Source organism: Orussus abietinus, unplaced genomic scaffold (assembly GCF_000612105.2).
Source record: "Orussus abietinus isolate OABI.00-Male unplaced genomic scaffold, Oabi_2.0 scaffold268, whole genome shotgun sequence".
NCBI lineage: Eukaryota > Metazoa > Arthropoda > Insecta > Hymenoptera > Orussidae > Orussus > Orussus abietinus.
The window spans coordinates 1-14,614 of record NW_019396005.1 but is presented as its reverse complement, the minus strand read 5'-3'; the positions used below and the strand labels follow the sequence as shown (position 1 = coordinate 14,614).

Sequence of the window (14,614 nt, the reverse complement as noted above, 5' to 3'; positions counted from 1 at the left end):
TCGCGCAGTATGCGGCGGAGAGGACTAAGACGCGTGATTCCGGCCTCGGACGATGCCTCTACAGGGATCCTGGGAAAGGAGATATCGCATTTTCAGAACAGAGAGAAACGATCGTCTTTTGGATCACTCCAAAAGTCGCCGTCTCGATTCTCGCGTTCGCTTTGACAGGCATTTGCCATTGTGGTTATGAATTTGCCTAACTCAATTTAACCTTCTTTTTTTTTTTTCGTCCCCCAAAAAACCTGAGAAAAAACTCTCACAAGTATTTGATTCACATTTTATCCCGTAAGACCAAAAACCTAAATCGAAAGATTTTTATTTGTAGCGTTACACGGTTTTTTTTTATTTTTTTATTTTTTTTTTTTATAATGGATCTCGTACTTAATTGAGACGAATGTCTATGAAATCGCCCTAAAGGGATATACAAATTATTACGTTGGGCTAGGTCTTGAAATTAATCAAATGCACGCATATCTGATTTATTGTCGAAATTGGATTTCTTAAACGTAAAAATTCATGCGTACCTGGATATTTTATTTTGTGATTTCAAGTCTTTTTCCCATGAAGGATTTCCCTTACTTTATCCCCGAATGCACCGTTATTGCTAACCATCGTGTATAATCCTGGCAACCACGTTTTAACTTCGATGGTCGTATAATTTGCGACCGTGTACTTTCTATCTTCACTGTACAATGCATGAACGCGCTGAGAAAAGGGGTTCGCTCGACCTGCGCTAAAATATCGACAAAAGTGTTAGACTAATTTAGCATTTCTCGATATTCTACTATCGATGCGTTCTCGATAAAGCTTAAAAAATTTCCTTAGAGAAATTTCGACGGTGTTAATGTTCTTTAAAATATTCAGGGATATTCGAGATACGAAACAATTGATCGGTCGCGTAACAAATTGAACAATCTATAGAGTGACTCCAGAAGAAACTCTAAACCTGGACACTGCAAACTTCCACGTGATAAAAACTGTTAAGTAATCTACCTGGGCGCGACGAATTGAGAAGAGATATCTCAGGAGCAGTGGCGTTTCGTGGCTGGTGAATTTCCCCGTCGATTACCTCGAAGACCGTTTATTGTAAACATTTTATCAATGCTTCTTTTGAATTGAATCGTCATGATCACCGTGCAATATCTCCTTTGAATTCGATGCTCGTGTTTAACGATATATTTAATAAATCTAAGGAACAAAAAAACTATTAATATTAATTCACCAAATCACAAAGGAAGTTGAGGAAAAAAATTCTTACGGCTTAAAAGAAATTTACTCGTTAAATCGCCAAAGTATTTTAAAAGCGGCTTCTTCGGTACTCCAATTACTTATTATTATTATTGATAGTTAAGTAGCTCACGCTACGCTGTCAGTAGTGAGAAACTGTTCGCCTTCCTTCGAAAGTGGCAAACTCGATTCACCCACGCTTCAATGCATAATTCTTCGACGGCCCTCAACCGGCTGTAAATATCGTTGGAACATCCTGTGAAGAGACAAAGTATAATTACCGCGGAGGTGCTTTGACTCTAATGGCCTTTACATTTATTTTTCTCTTTTGCTTCGCAAGCTACATGGGACGCACGCGCGTAATGCGTTGTCATATTCTTCCCAACCCGCGGAAAGTAGCGAAATATTGCAATGACATCCAAAAGAATTTATTAAATGGGTCTTATAATATGTCCACCTAACTTAACGTTTACATTTTTTGTAAACAAAATCCAGAGGGCGAAGCGATTGCGTAAACGCATTCTCTTTGAATTTGCTTCACTCTCTATTACTTCGGAAAGCATCTAAAAACACGTACAATTTTCTTGTGCGTCCTGATGGATCTGTCCAGTAAATCACATAATATGAAAACATGTTCCAGATTACCGTAAATAAAACGGACAAAAGAATCGTCGTGTTATCAGTGGGGCGATGTCGATAACAGAGTAGGTGCTTTTAGTTATAAACTGTTAGTAAAAAAAAATTAAAAATCATTATCCCATATTTTCCGAAGGTGATAAGCCGATTTCACCCCCGCTCCTTCTTCGAGGATGAATGTTTCACAACTATCGGTCGACAAGAAATATCATACGATTGTCCTGATCGGAAAAAAGCATAATTAATGGACTGTTTAAAATCTGGAATTTACATAATAATCTCACCGGTTTCGGTTCGTTCGCACAGCTGGATGAAACGATTCGTTATCTCGTCAATGTTTCCATAATTATCCTATTCTGGAAATGCAATAGAAAGTGCTTTAATGAATACCATGAACAATTTGGATATATATCAAGGAGATGAAATTTCAAAGTGATCATAATTAAGTTATTTGGAAATAAGAACAATAACGATTATCGTGTTATTTGAAATTTCTGCTTGTTTGTCTAGTTGCAAAATCGGAATATTTGTTTTATGTTCATCTCTTGACGCATATAGAAAGTGATGATATTAATTTTGTTTACGACTTTATTAGAAATATTTTGAATGTCGAAATGTACGTGCATTGAAAAAGTGCAGGCTTTTGTCTGAATTATTTCATTAAATTGTATTAACTTTTTCCCTTAACCCCTTCTCACATCAGAATTCGATTCGGTGACTTTTGGTTTCTCCGCAAAATTTGCGAAATCTGCACGAGTGTTTTAATACACTGCATCGTACAGGTTTCGCCAGCATGGTCCCGGTATTCGAAGGCAAACAGAGATACGAAGAAAAATTCATTCCCAAANCTCTCTCTCTCTCTCTCTCTCTCTCTCTCTCTCTCTCTCTCTCTCTCTCTCTCTCTCTCTCTCTCTCTCTCTCTCTCTCTCTCTCTCTCTCTCTCTCTCTCTCTCTCTCTCTCTCTCTCTCTCTCTCTCTCTCTCTCTCTCTCTCTCTCTCTCTCTCTCTCTCTCTCTCTCTCTCTCTCTCTCTCTCTCTCTCTCTCTCTCTCTCTCTCTCTCTCTCTCTCTCTTTCTCTTTCCGAGTCGGAGGGCCATCTGGGATGCGCGAAACGTATGAAAGTTTCAACAGTTTTTCGCGTGCCGTCAAGCACAGTTGGGTGTCTACAACGAGGAAAGGGAAAAGCCCAGACTGCAAATGACGTTTTATATCGATCTAATCAGTATTTTTTTTGCTCAAACATCTCGACTTGAAATAATGAATTTTCCCCGTTTCCTATTTATAGAAGTGCTGTCGGTCGATCGCAGATTCGGTATAGCGCGGTAATGTATTGATTGCGATTCGAACAACGCCGCGAATATTCATGATTCGGGGAAAACCTGGTCTCCGAAATGCAGGGAGGAATGATATGATTTAATGACGATGCTCGTTACAATCGCGCTTCCCCGAACGACGGAATCGCGAGTGCGCGCCGCCATTGTCCGTTCGAACGAAGGCTTTTCTCGGGAAGCGAGCAGCCGACCGAGTCGAGTTTCTGCGCGCCTCTTCGCGGATTTGTTCGAAACGTATGTACGTTTCTCTGTGTCGTTCAACTTGAGCGCCACTAGCAAAGAACGCGTCTCCTCGGCAGTATTTTACACTCTGCTTAGCGTTAAGGAAAAAAGTACGCGGTAAATCTCGACCGCTTTGCGATGCCGCTCTCGTCTTAACGCCCTAAATCCGCGCGACGCTAATTAATCCACAACACCCTTTAAACTCCCGAAATTAATGGTCGCTTTGACTATGTTTTAGGTCAAACTAAAGGAAAATGAGCATCGCGATATTTTTACTGTAAAGGGATACCTCGAATGTGTTTTATCACACGAATGGTGCACACGTGTCGAGGGACAGAAGCAATATCTTGAGGTCCCTACACGTCGCAATGTATTGTAAGGTGAAATTTCTTATGGCACGGTGACACGTGTAAGTTCGCAGGTTATGAAAAGCGCCCCTTTCGGAACGCTTTTATTTTATAGATAATTACATTTCACATTCATCTCTTTGTTTTAATATTAATACAATTTGCAGAAACGCTATCGTTAGTGTCACATAATTTCAATTTGTCTAAAAAGTTAACCAGTGGCTGTACTTTTGGCTCGGCGAAGTTGACATTAAAATCGCCTAAAAATATAGAGCGTTATTCTCTTATTGGCATATTTTGAAGTGAAATGAAATTAATATAAATGAAAACAATGAATAATTATGTCCGAAAGGACTAGTATCGAACGACTAACGGCATTTCGTGAAAGAGCAATCAAGATTAATTATTAATATGTAATCATTCTCGTTAACTTTGAAGTTTCCCTTCTAACGCGCATGGTTGCCACGCACCGATTTTTAATTTTTATACAATTTTTTCTAATCTAAAACGTTGGATTAGAACTGCACCTTGCCTTCTATTTGTGTAATTTTCGTTTCATCCGATTAAAAAAAAAAAGAAACAAAAGGAAACGTATAGAAGGTATGAAAGTGCAATACCATTAGTCTTATGAAAAGATCAGGCAATGTCCTCGCAGGTATTTACATGAGCACGTCCTACTTCGTTGAATTTAACCTTTCGTGGAATACTCTTCAACGGTTCCTTATTCTATTCCTACTCTTTCGCTCACTACTTCTTTCTTCTTTCTTTTCTCGATTTATTCTTTTTCCTCTATTCCGGACTCTAAGCTATGATGTTTGCAATTCAGGTGTATCCTCGCTCCTGGACTTCCGGAGAAAGACGGAGCGTACTAATTTTGAATACTTATATGCATTACTGACACCCAATTTGTCTCTACCTGTACTTCTTTCCTAATCAATTCTAAAAGAGAATCGACCTAAGGCATACGTGAATTCACATCTTCCTCTTGTATCCTAAATTATCCTATTTCCACTCTTTTTCACAAGTGCAGCTCCTCTCGTCCCCGTAATCGAACGCCTTACGGCATTCGATCCTTATTGCATTGCCGACCGATCTGGGAGATTCCACCCTATTTCGCGATATGCCGCTGCACGACCGTTGGGAGAGATCTCCCATTTCGTTTTGCGACATATTGAAGCGCGCTGGCCAAAGTGTACTCAAATAAGTCATGATAAATACTATAAGGCTTAACTCGTTACCAATAAGTTGGGTTTTAAGGGAAAAGATGAATAAATAGAACGATGGTTTCGGTGATACCTTCAAAAAATATGTCGATAATCCTGATCGTACCCTGAGAAAGAATAGTATTAAAGATTACCACACGAGCTGTGAAATAGACGCCAGACTTTTAAAATGATATGGCATACAATAACTACAGTTTGTAAAATAATTCTTTCTATAGTTGTATATCTCTTTTAGGTACTGGTACCTATTTCACGATTACTTTTTCTCAATGCAGGACATATAAAGAAGCAATTGTAATAGAAAATATAGTGGATATATACGCTTTTCATATGCTGGCTCATTCCATAAACAGTATACATGATTGTCCAGAAGCGTGCAGGTAAATGCGCCGAAATTCGTGAAACTTTGTCCGTCATTCGCTAAACGATTATCCTCGAGTTACTTCTCTGCTCGTCCTACCCTTCTAGCCCTCCATTACTGCTACAAAGAACACAAATAAACGTACACGCCATTTAAAATGGAAAATACCGTGAGCACTTCGGAGTTAAAAGTAAAACAATAAAGATATGGGCAGCGTCTCGTCACTTTCCGTCAAGTCTGACATTGTTTCAAGACCTCTTAAAACACTCAACCCGCTTTCGATGTTTGAAACGCTTTAACCGCCTAAATATCTCCTATATGGGCTTAGTCTGGTGCCACGTACATTGGGGTAAGCTCTCGTAAGCACGGAAAAGCATTTTAAGCGTTGAAAGCTCGCCGAGTAAATCGGACGTCTTGAGCGAAATCGTAACAAACAAAGAAGGCGTTATGCCCTGACAAGGGTGCACTACGTTTTGTTTAAAACACTCAACGTGATTAACGCGCTTTTCAAAAGCTACGTATTCAAGTCCCTTTCTGTCCCAGCTTTAAGGCGGTCTAAAAGTAACTCTTTACCTAGTAAGCTAGACTGACATTACAGGTTCTCCCTATTTCTCGAAATTAGCGGAAAGAATCGTCCGTAACTTTGATATACGAATAAGCGCCTAGACCAAAGGAGTCCTTTTTCGATTTAGGGAATTGCATCCAATTCAACAAACGGTAACAAGAACACGAATTGTTATAAAATCTTGCAGCTCTGTTAGACGGTTACTTCGTTCATCGGCAAATGGATCTTTGGACCAGATACGCCGGGGCAATGATTTTAAAATTTAAATAAAAATCCACGTCAATTTCAAGTCCTCTTGGTACAGCTTCTAACATACACAAAGGCGATTCGACAGAGAATCCATTACTTATTAATGTTTGGCACTTGCAATTTACTAAACTGAAACGTTCCACAGAAATCGCAACGGTATCGGTGATTTGTTTTCAGCCAAAACGCGTATACAAAATTTTAATCTTTACTGGCTATAAGTTATTTCGATCGGTTTGACTCTCGATTTGAAACTCTGTTTAGCCAGGGTCTGTTTTACAAACAAATCGAACATTCTCTCCATTTGACCAATAATTTTGGAATTTATAGTAATGTTTTTGATGACATTAATTAATCTAATGAAACTATAATTCCGTGTAATACATTTTCATGTATATATCCAAATATTTTGATATCTATGACGCTCAAAGAAAACGTGATCGTAACTGAAATTATGGTCCGAATGCTCTGCCTGGAAGGTAAAAGCACTCTATAAAAAGTCTATATTTGTTGCGGAACACGATAATGAATTAATGGAAAAACTCGCACAGCGTAGAAATCCAAGACCGACGGCCAGTAGTGGTAATTTATTTTAGCCGAGTAAATAAAACGTTGAAAGCTGTTTGGGAAGGTTGAAAAACGTCCTGTTACTTTTGAATACGCCCGGGATAGTTTCGTTTCATTTAAATCAAACCTCGAGGCACGAGAATGTGAATTAAACAAAAAAGTTAACCAAAGAGTCACCTTTAAAAAGACACAAAACGGTGAAAATAACCATAACGAATAATCTACTTTTCGAACTCGTCTCCGCGATTTAAATCAAAACGTGTGGATATAATAAGCAGATAATAAACGAAAAAAAGAACCGAACGATCGCTACCGAAACGAAACTCCTCGAGCTCGTTGGGGCCATTCAGCATTCCCGCAATCTAAAAGCATCCAGGAATTAATTTGGTATCCCAGGGAGAAACTACACAAGCTCGAGTCCATTTTACTCCGCGATTTTATCTCCTTTCAATGTACGTCCCCATTGAGAACGACTTCCACGGCACACGGAGTGACCTAATTTTCCACCCTTCTGGTTAAAAAATTAATAAAAAAGATTGAATCGTAACGCTAAAGCTTTGCTCAAAGTCGACGGTCGTTTGAAATCAAAGGAATTGGACTTACGTAGAAACGTCGATTCGTTCGATCGAGAATCTCGCGTATTGATATTTTGACGCGCTCTGGAATGACGCACTGCCCATGTGGTCGCGGATACCGAGCGAGGAGACGACTCGCGCGAGCGATTCCACAGATTCCAGCGAGTGAAAGGCTCGAAACGCGAACGGTGACAGGACGCGCGCATTTGCGCGCGAGCGAAATAAAGGATGCGAGACTAGGACAATGTCGTCGCGCATACTCGCTGCATCGCGACGCGGCCCGGCGGGGAGATCGAATCCCGCTCCTCGCGGAGTCGCTATCGCGATGACAATCGCGAGACGAGATCGTATACGCGATCGGCGTGATAACGGGCTGCGGGTAATATTCCGAAATGGACGACGGTGCCGCGAATGTCGCCCTGTCTTTGTTAAGCTCGGGCCAATAAAACGCACCGAGACGAGGCGATGTATAGGTAATACCGAAACTGAACTGCATATTCACTATAAAATCATGCTGGAGAATCATAAATTCTTCGGGCGGCGTTTACGCCCGTACTCCTCGTCAAAGGGAAGCAAGGTTACGCCACCTTAAAGCGATTTATTCCGGTTCAGTCGATATCTGGATTCGATTAAAAGTTAAGCGATAGGACCTCGCGACGAAGGAGAGGGTGTTAGGTCCCTACCTAACATTTTATTTTAAGTAATATTAAGAAAGAGACTGAGCAACGCGTCTCGCGCTCCGAAACGCTCCTGGAGACATGCTCTCCCTTGTTCTTATCTCCCCTTTGTTTATCCGAGTACTTATGCACCCCAAACTAGATGACAGCCCTGGGAAACGTCAAACATTCAGATTCTCTAGAAAAAGACACTTTCCACCTGTTTCCCCTTCGACCTGTCCCCAAGCCAATCACAATGAGACATTTTCCTCCTCGATCTTAAAAACCCACCAATAAGCATCCTCCTCCGCGCCTAGGAACATCCTAGGTCAGTATAAAAAGGCCCGCTCCGAAGGGCTCGCTCTCTGATCTATTGAAGTTTGAACTGTCTCCATTCTGTAACCTGCGTGCAAGGCACCTGTAACTCTCGGCGAACGCTAGGCCCCTTGACTTGACCGAGTCTACGAGTCGTTCCTGTAAAACCAAGAGGCATCGAAAATAAAGTATCTTCGTTACTTTGCTCGACGAGGTCTTTGACTGGCTTTAACCATCTGGAAGCGAGTCCCCAAAAAAAAAAAAACAAACCCACGAGGCCCGGTCCGAGCGACATCCTCGGGTAATCGCTATCGCCGCTCTCGAGTAAACGATCCCCGACCTAAGAAGGGACGAGATGAAGCTGCGGGGCGTCCTGAAATTGCAATGATTTTAAGAATTCGCGTATCGCGGTTCCGCCATTTACCCGGAATAAAAATCCACGAGCGTTTTGCTAGGTAAACGAGAGAAAAGTACGGCTGACCACTTTGCATCCGCTTACGGGTCCCGAGATTCAGCCGTATGTCCCTGCGTCATGCGCTGACACTAACCGTGACGGTAACCGTGACGGTAACCGCGACACTAACCGCGCCGCTGACGCAGCGGAGAAACACGTAGCTGAACGTCCAGGCTTTTGCGCGAACATGTAGGACGGTCGGTCCCAGGCAGGATTTCTCATTTTTCCGATTAAGTAACGCCACGGGACTCGATCCGTCCCGACGTTCGGAAATTATTGAAGCGACGTATCCAATAATTCTTCGCGCCGGGGTTCTACCCATATCCGTCTTGAAATACAACGACTTTATAATTGTAGTTTCAAAGAAATCGCCTCTTCGAGAACGATTAACAAGCCACGCAACAATCTCCGACGCTTCTCTGCGAGAAACTTTCACGCTTGTCTCGGTAAGCTGCCTTAACGATTCCCCTTTGCAACGTATCGCCTCGGGAATTTTCAACGAGCCGTTCGTAACGTTCCTTTTAACTTGTTAATCCGCGGAAACTTAAGCGAGCGGGCAGGGTTCCTCGCCAAGGCCGCGTGTTGAAAGAACGCAGGGAAGTAACGAGCCTAAACTCATCGGAAATTCTAGCGAATTAGTTGCTCGTCGTCGTGACAACGATACGGTTTGCTTGCTTCCACGTTCACCGAAGACGACAGTTCCCCTACGCCACGGATGCAGTCGGAGAGGTGGGCAGGATCATTAGGCCACGAATCCGGCTATCCTATCCCTTGAGACGCCGTCTGAATTCCACGGAGCGGAGTAATCGGTGCATTATCGGTTGCGCTACGGTCGCCCGTTACCGTATCTGCTGCTTCGACGGCATTCTGGTTTGCATTATTGCGATCCACCCCATGTCAAAATATCTCTTTTGAAAATCAAGAAACTCGGTAGAGTTTCGAGCCAAATACAATTTTGAGCGAGAAACTCACAGCGTCGCATGGTGAGAGATACGCGCTTGCGCGCTTGAGCTCGAGCGAGACGCCAAGGATCGAGATTTCAGGAGTGGGGGAAATGGGAATCTGCTCTCTCCATTACTATAGAAAAAGAAATGAACATCTGATCAGCTAAAAAATCGTGTAAAAAATTAGAAATTTTTTAAAATTACCCGGCTCCGATCGCTAGTACCTACGTGAAGATATAGCATCTTAAAATTTTTCAGGACTCTCAGAATCGTGGTTCTGTTATCATCATCGACGTCGCCCCAGTTACAGACTAGTTTTTTGCACAGATATGATAGGTAGACTCTCATATAGTTTTTGGGTAGCCAGCATGCGACACCACCTCGCGCGGAACGAAAAGGAACTATACCCATCCTAGCTTTAAAATTATTGGATTTTTATAGAGAAAAGATTTCTTGATGTTTGGAGATTGCTGAAGCCAAGTCAGGTACTATAATTTCAAAATTCAAAATGGCGGACAAAAATTTCATAATGATTTGATTTTTATCAGAAAAAAGGATTTCTCTGGAATCTTGGAATCACTGAATTCGAATATGACAGCAGAATGCGAATTTCAAAATTCATAATGGTGGACCGGATATGACGAATAATATAATTCCAAAATTGATTGGATTATTATAAAAAAACGATTTAGCGTGGTTTGTATAGCCGCTTAATCCAAAACTGGTAACAGAATTTTGATATTCCAGATGGCGGATAAAAAATATCTAAATGGTTGAATTTTTACAAAAATAAGTTCCTCACGGTATTCGTGCCCACTGAATCCAAAGCTGACAACACAATTTCGCAATTCCAAATGGCGAGCACGAAATTACAAAATGGTTGTATTTTTTATAAGAAAAAAGGAGTTTTGCAGTTTTTTGAAGTCGCTAAATCCAAATCTGGTAACAGAATTTTAAAACTCAAAATAGCGGATACAAAATTTAAAAATGGTTGAATTTTTGTTCGAAAATATTTGTTACTCAAGATCTGTAGGGTCATTGACTCTGAATCTGAAAACAAAATTTTTAAATCTATAATGGTGGATCCAATATGACGGATAAAAACGTAAAACTGGTTGGATTTTTATCAAAACTAGTTTCTCGCGGTAGTCGTGCCTGCTAAATCCAAATCTGCCAACAAAATTCCGAAATTCAAAATAGTGGACAGGAAATTACCAGATTGTTGCATTTTTTTATTAAAAAAATGGGTTTTCCAACATCTACGAGATTACTGAACCCAATTCTGGAAACAGAATTTAATAATTGAAAATCGCTAATTTAATATGGCGGATACAAATGTAAAAATAGTTGGAGTTTTATAAAATTGGGTTTCTCACGGTTTTTGTTGTCGCTAAATCCTAATTTGATACAAGAATTTCAGAATTCATATTAACGGATTAATTATGATGCCATTAAAAATGTTGAGGGTGTTAATATAAAAAAAATATATTTATATATACCGCGTAGACGAAATGTACATATTCTTAGTAACTTCTTATCAAATTACATGTTTGTAGTAATTATATTTTGATATTATAGGAATGTATCAAATACATTTGCCGATTTTATTATTAATAATAGACACAAAAACATTATTTAAAAAAAAGGAGTGAAATCCCCTCAAAACACCTTCAGTGTACAAAAATTTAGCCAAATACAATTATCTTTATTCAATTAATTGCAAAAATAGCTCAAATTGCTCCCTTCCCATAAAAAAACTCAAATCTATTATTTTTGCGAAATATAGTAGAACTATAGTAGACATTCCATGCACGTCTCAGTTAAAATCTTTTGGCCAAATGTCACAGTACATTTGGTTTCACGTATGTTGTATGTACAAGATTTTTTCTTCCTCAAACCGAAGACAAATATTAAAAACTATATCGAAATAAATAAAAAAAAAATAAGAAACTGAATTTGAAAACAATATTTTATTTGGCGAGCACCAAAATGATCATATGCTAGGAGTATACTTCGGATGCTCGGCAAATAAAATATTGTTTTCAAATTTGGTTTCTATTTTTTTTATTTGTTTCGATATAGTTTTTAATATTTATCTTCGATTTGAGGAAACAGAAAATCTTGTACATACAACATACGTGAAACCAAATGTACTCTGACACTTGGCAAAACGATTTTAGCTGAGACTTTATTGGAATGAATGTTCTACTGTATTTGGCAAAAATAGTTGATTTGAGCTTTTCATGGGAAGGAAGCAATTTGAGCTATTGTCGCAATTAATTGAATAAAGATAAATATATTTCGCTAAATGTTTGTATACCGAAGGTGTTTTGAGAGGATACAGTATACACGTAGTCGTGGTACTGTCAGGATACATTTTAAAATTTCGTAATCAATTGTGTTCGGGTTTTTAACTCGTTCCCAGCCGTCACATATGATGTATGTACAGTAGGCATCATCACATCGGAAATATGGAATGAAACCTATTGGAGAATTTAATGCTTTTTTACCGCTATTTTAGTGCTCCACCCCTTGTACTGAAAATTGGAGGTGGTGCTGAGTGAACGTTCACTCAGCATCCCCACAGTGCATACTTCACTGAGGAAGAGATTAACGCAAAAACGAGTACGCGGTATTTTGGTGCTATTTTCGTGCTCCAGAAATACCGAAGCGCCAGATCCGAAACACCACTCCTTTCACCCCAAAACTACCCCCAATCGTAAAGGCTCCCAGAAAGCAGAGGTAGAAATAATAACATTTTGCAAGTACTCTTCTCGCAGAATTTTGGTGCTATTTAAATGCTCTAGGAATACCCAAAAGCCAGATTCGAAACCCCACCCCTTTCACCCTAAAACAATCTTCAGCCGTGGATCTCGAGACAGAAGGGACCGAAAATCTAATAGTTTTACTATGCTGCTCAATTTATTGCTATTTATTACTGTGCAAATACATAACATAAATATCTATGTTCTCCAACCTGACGTTGTCACTTCAGCACAATTACATAAAATTTATTGCTAATTTATTTTTGTTATTGCGCAAGAAAAAAATTGTTTGCTCTTATACTCTTCCAAAAAATAGTGAGGATGCCAGCTTTATGTAAAGCTAGCATTACCACATTGTAAGAATAATAATAAAGCAAATGTTCATAATTAACGTATACACCAGAATTTATTGCTAATAGATATTACTCACAGAAAAGCCAAAATCGATTCTTTTACTCACCCCCAAGTGGGTATGCCACCACCCTTAGTGCTAGTAGCAGCATAGAGACATGAAAATTGCGAGTAAATGATGATCCTTCATAGCAGGTATTATTGCTAACTAATTACTCCTAGGAGGACCAAATTTCGAATTTTGTATACAAGCCTTACTGCGGTATGCCAACCCTTATGATATCGCCGCAACATGACCTCCCGAAATGGCGAGAATTAAATAAGTCCTTCACATGAGAAATAATTACTAATTAACTATTCATAGAAGAAACAGTCCACTATTTTTTTGCTTCATCTCGTAGCTGGTCTTGCTACTCCTCGTGATTAATACAGCAATGCCACGTATAAACTGTATCAAATGATTAATTTTTTAATGTGAAAATCAATTTCTAATAAATGCCTTCTATATGAATTAAGCCACGATTTTTATAAATAATATCCACCCAGATTAGTAATGGGAGGAGGTTAGGTTAGTTCCATGGGGTGTCTGCCTCCCCCCCGCCGCCGCCACCGCACGTTTCCATCGGGAATTTTCTAGAGAAAGTATAACATTTTGTTATTTCTGTCCGTGGAAGATGATATTTTTTATGGAAATTATAATGTTTCGCCGTTTTGCCCCCGGGAAATTTCATCGACAGGTTGTTTAGTCGTCACGTGTTTTGCTAACTTAAATTCGTTAACAAATGATAATTATCCCCAACAAATATCTCATTCAACGGACAGAAATAACAATATGTTGAACTTTTTGAAGGGATTGTTTACCCCTTCCGGGGGGGGCGAGATTTTTGAGTTTAACCTCTACGAAGAGTTCATAAATAGCTCAAATCCTGCGTTGCAATATTCTAGAAAAAAATTGCATTCTATGAATTGATATGTGTGCCGGTAGTACGGGAGGGGGGTTTACCTCTTTCTGGTGGTGCGAGAGGGTTGTATTTGGACTCGTTGTAGAGCTCATAAATAGCACATAAATCTGACATACTTAATTTTTTATTTTGACAATTTTTTTAGGGGTGGGGCTGTTAACTTCAATGGAAGCTTTAAAACACCCCCACCTAAAAAAAATCATTTTCTCGTAAACGGTAAGAGTTCACAATTTTTTTCTGTCGCCTTTTGAGAGCTCATAAATAGCTCACAAATATAGACCGGAAGTTCAAAATTCTGGATATGGTGGGGGTGCTAGCTTCAATGACCTTACAATTTTATGTGGCCACTCTGCGACGACGTCATAAGAGTTAGCATACCACATTACGGGTTGTGAAAACAATTTGAAATTGAGATCTTCTAACAAGGAAGGTACCTGAGGTGTCGCCCTCCGATTTTGTTCATTTTTAAATATGTTATAGAGGACTAAAATCTAAGGGACCCGTATTTTTTTTTATCGGCGGATAAACACTTTGAGGGGGTGAAATCAGGCTTCAAGGTTGACCGTGCAAGGGGGTGAGTTAGCTGTTTCATATAGAAGCACTCGACCGATTTTCATGAAACAACCGTCAAAATGTAGGGAATGAAGAATTATGAAACATGCATTTGGAATTTTTAGAAAAAATTCATTTTTAAAGGGTGAGCCACCCCTTTGAATACTTCTTTTACCCCTTACGCTAGCAGTAATTGCTTTATCCAAATGAAACTTGGTTAATTTATAGATCAGAACAATACAAAAAATGTTTCATTTGGATAGAACAATTACTGCTAGCGTAAGGGGTAAAAGAAGTATTCAAAGGGGTGGCTCA

General features: G+C 39.6%; 1 long non-coding RNA gene across 1 annotated transcript; it reads right to left on the bottom strand.

Moving 5' to 3' along the window:
* Window positions 1-229: 229 nt before the first annotated feature.
* On the bottom strand, window positions 230-2,701 carry LOC111674347. Its single transcript, XR_002762385.1, has 2 exons — window positions 1,259-2,701; window positions 230-1,188 (listed from the first exon to the last, which is right to left on the bottom strand). It is a non-coding gene; the product is annotated as an uncharacterized LOC111674347 (long non-coding RNA).
* Between the last annotated feature and the right edge of the window lie 11,913 nt (window positions 2,702-14,614).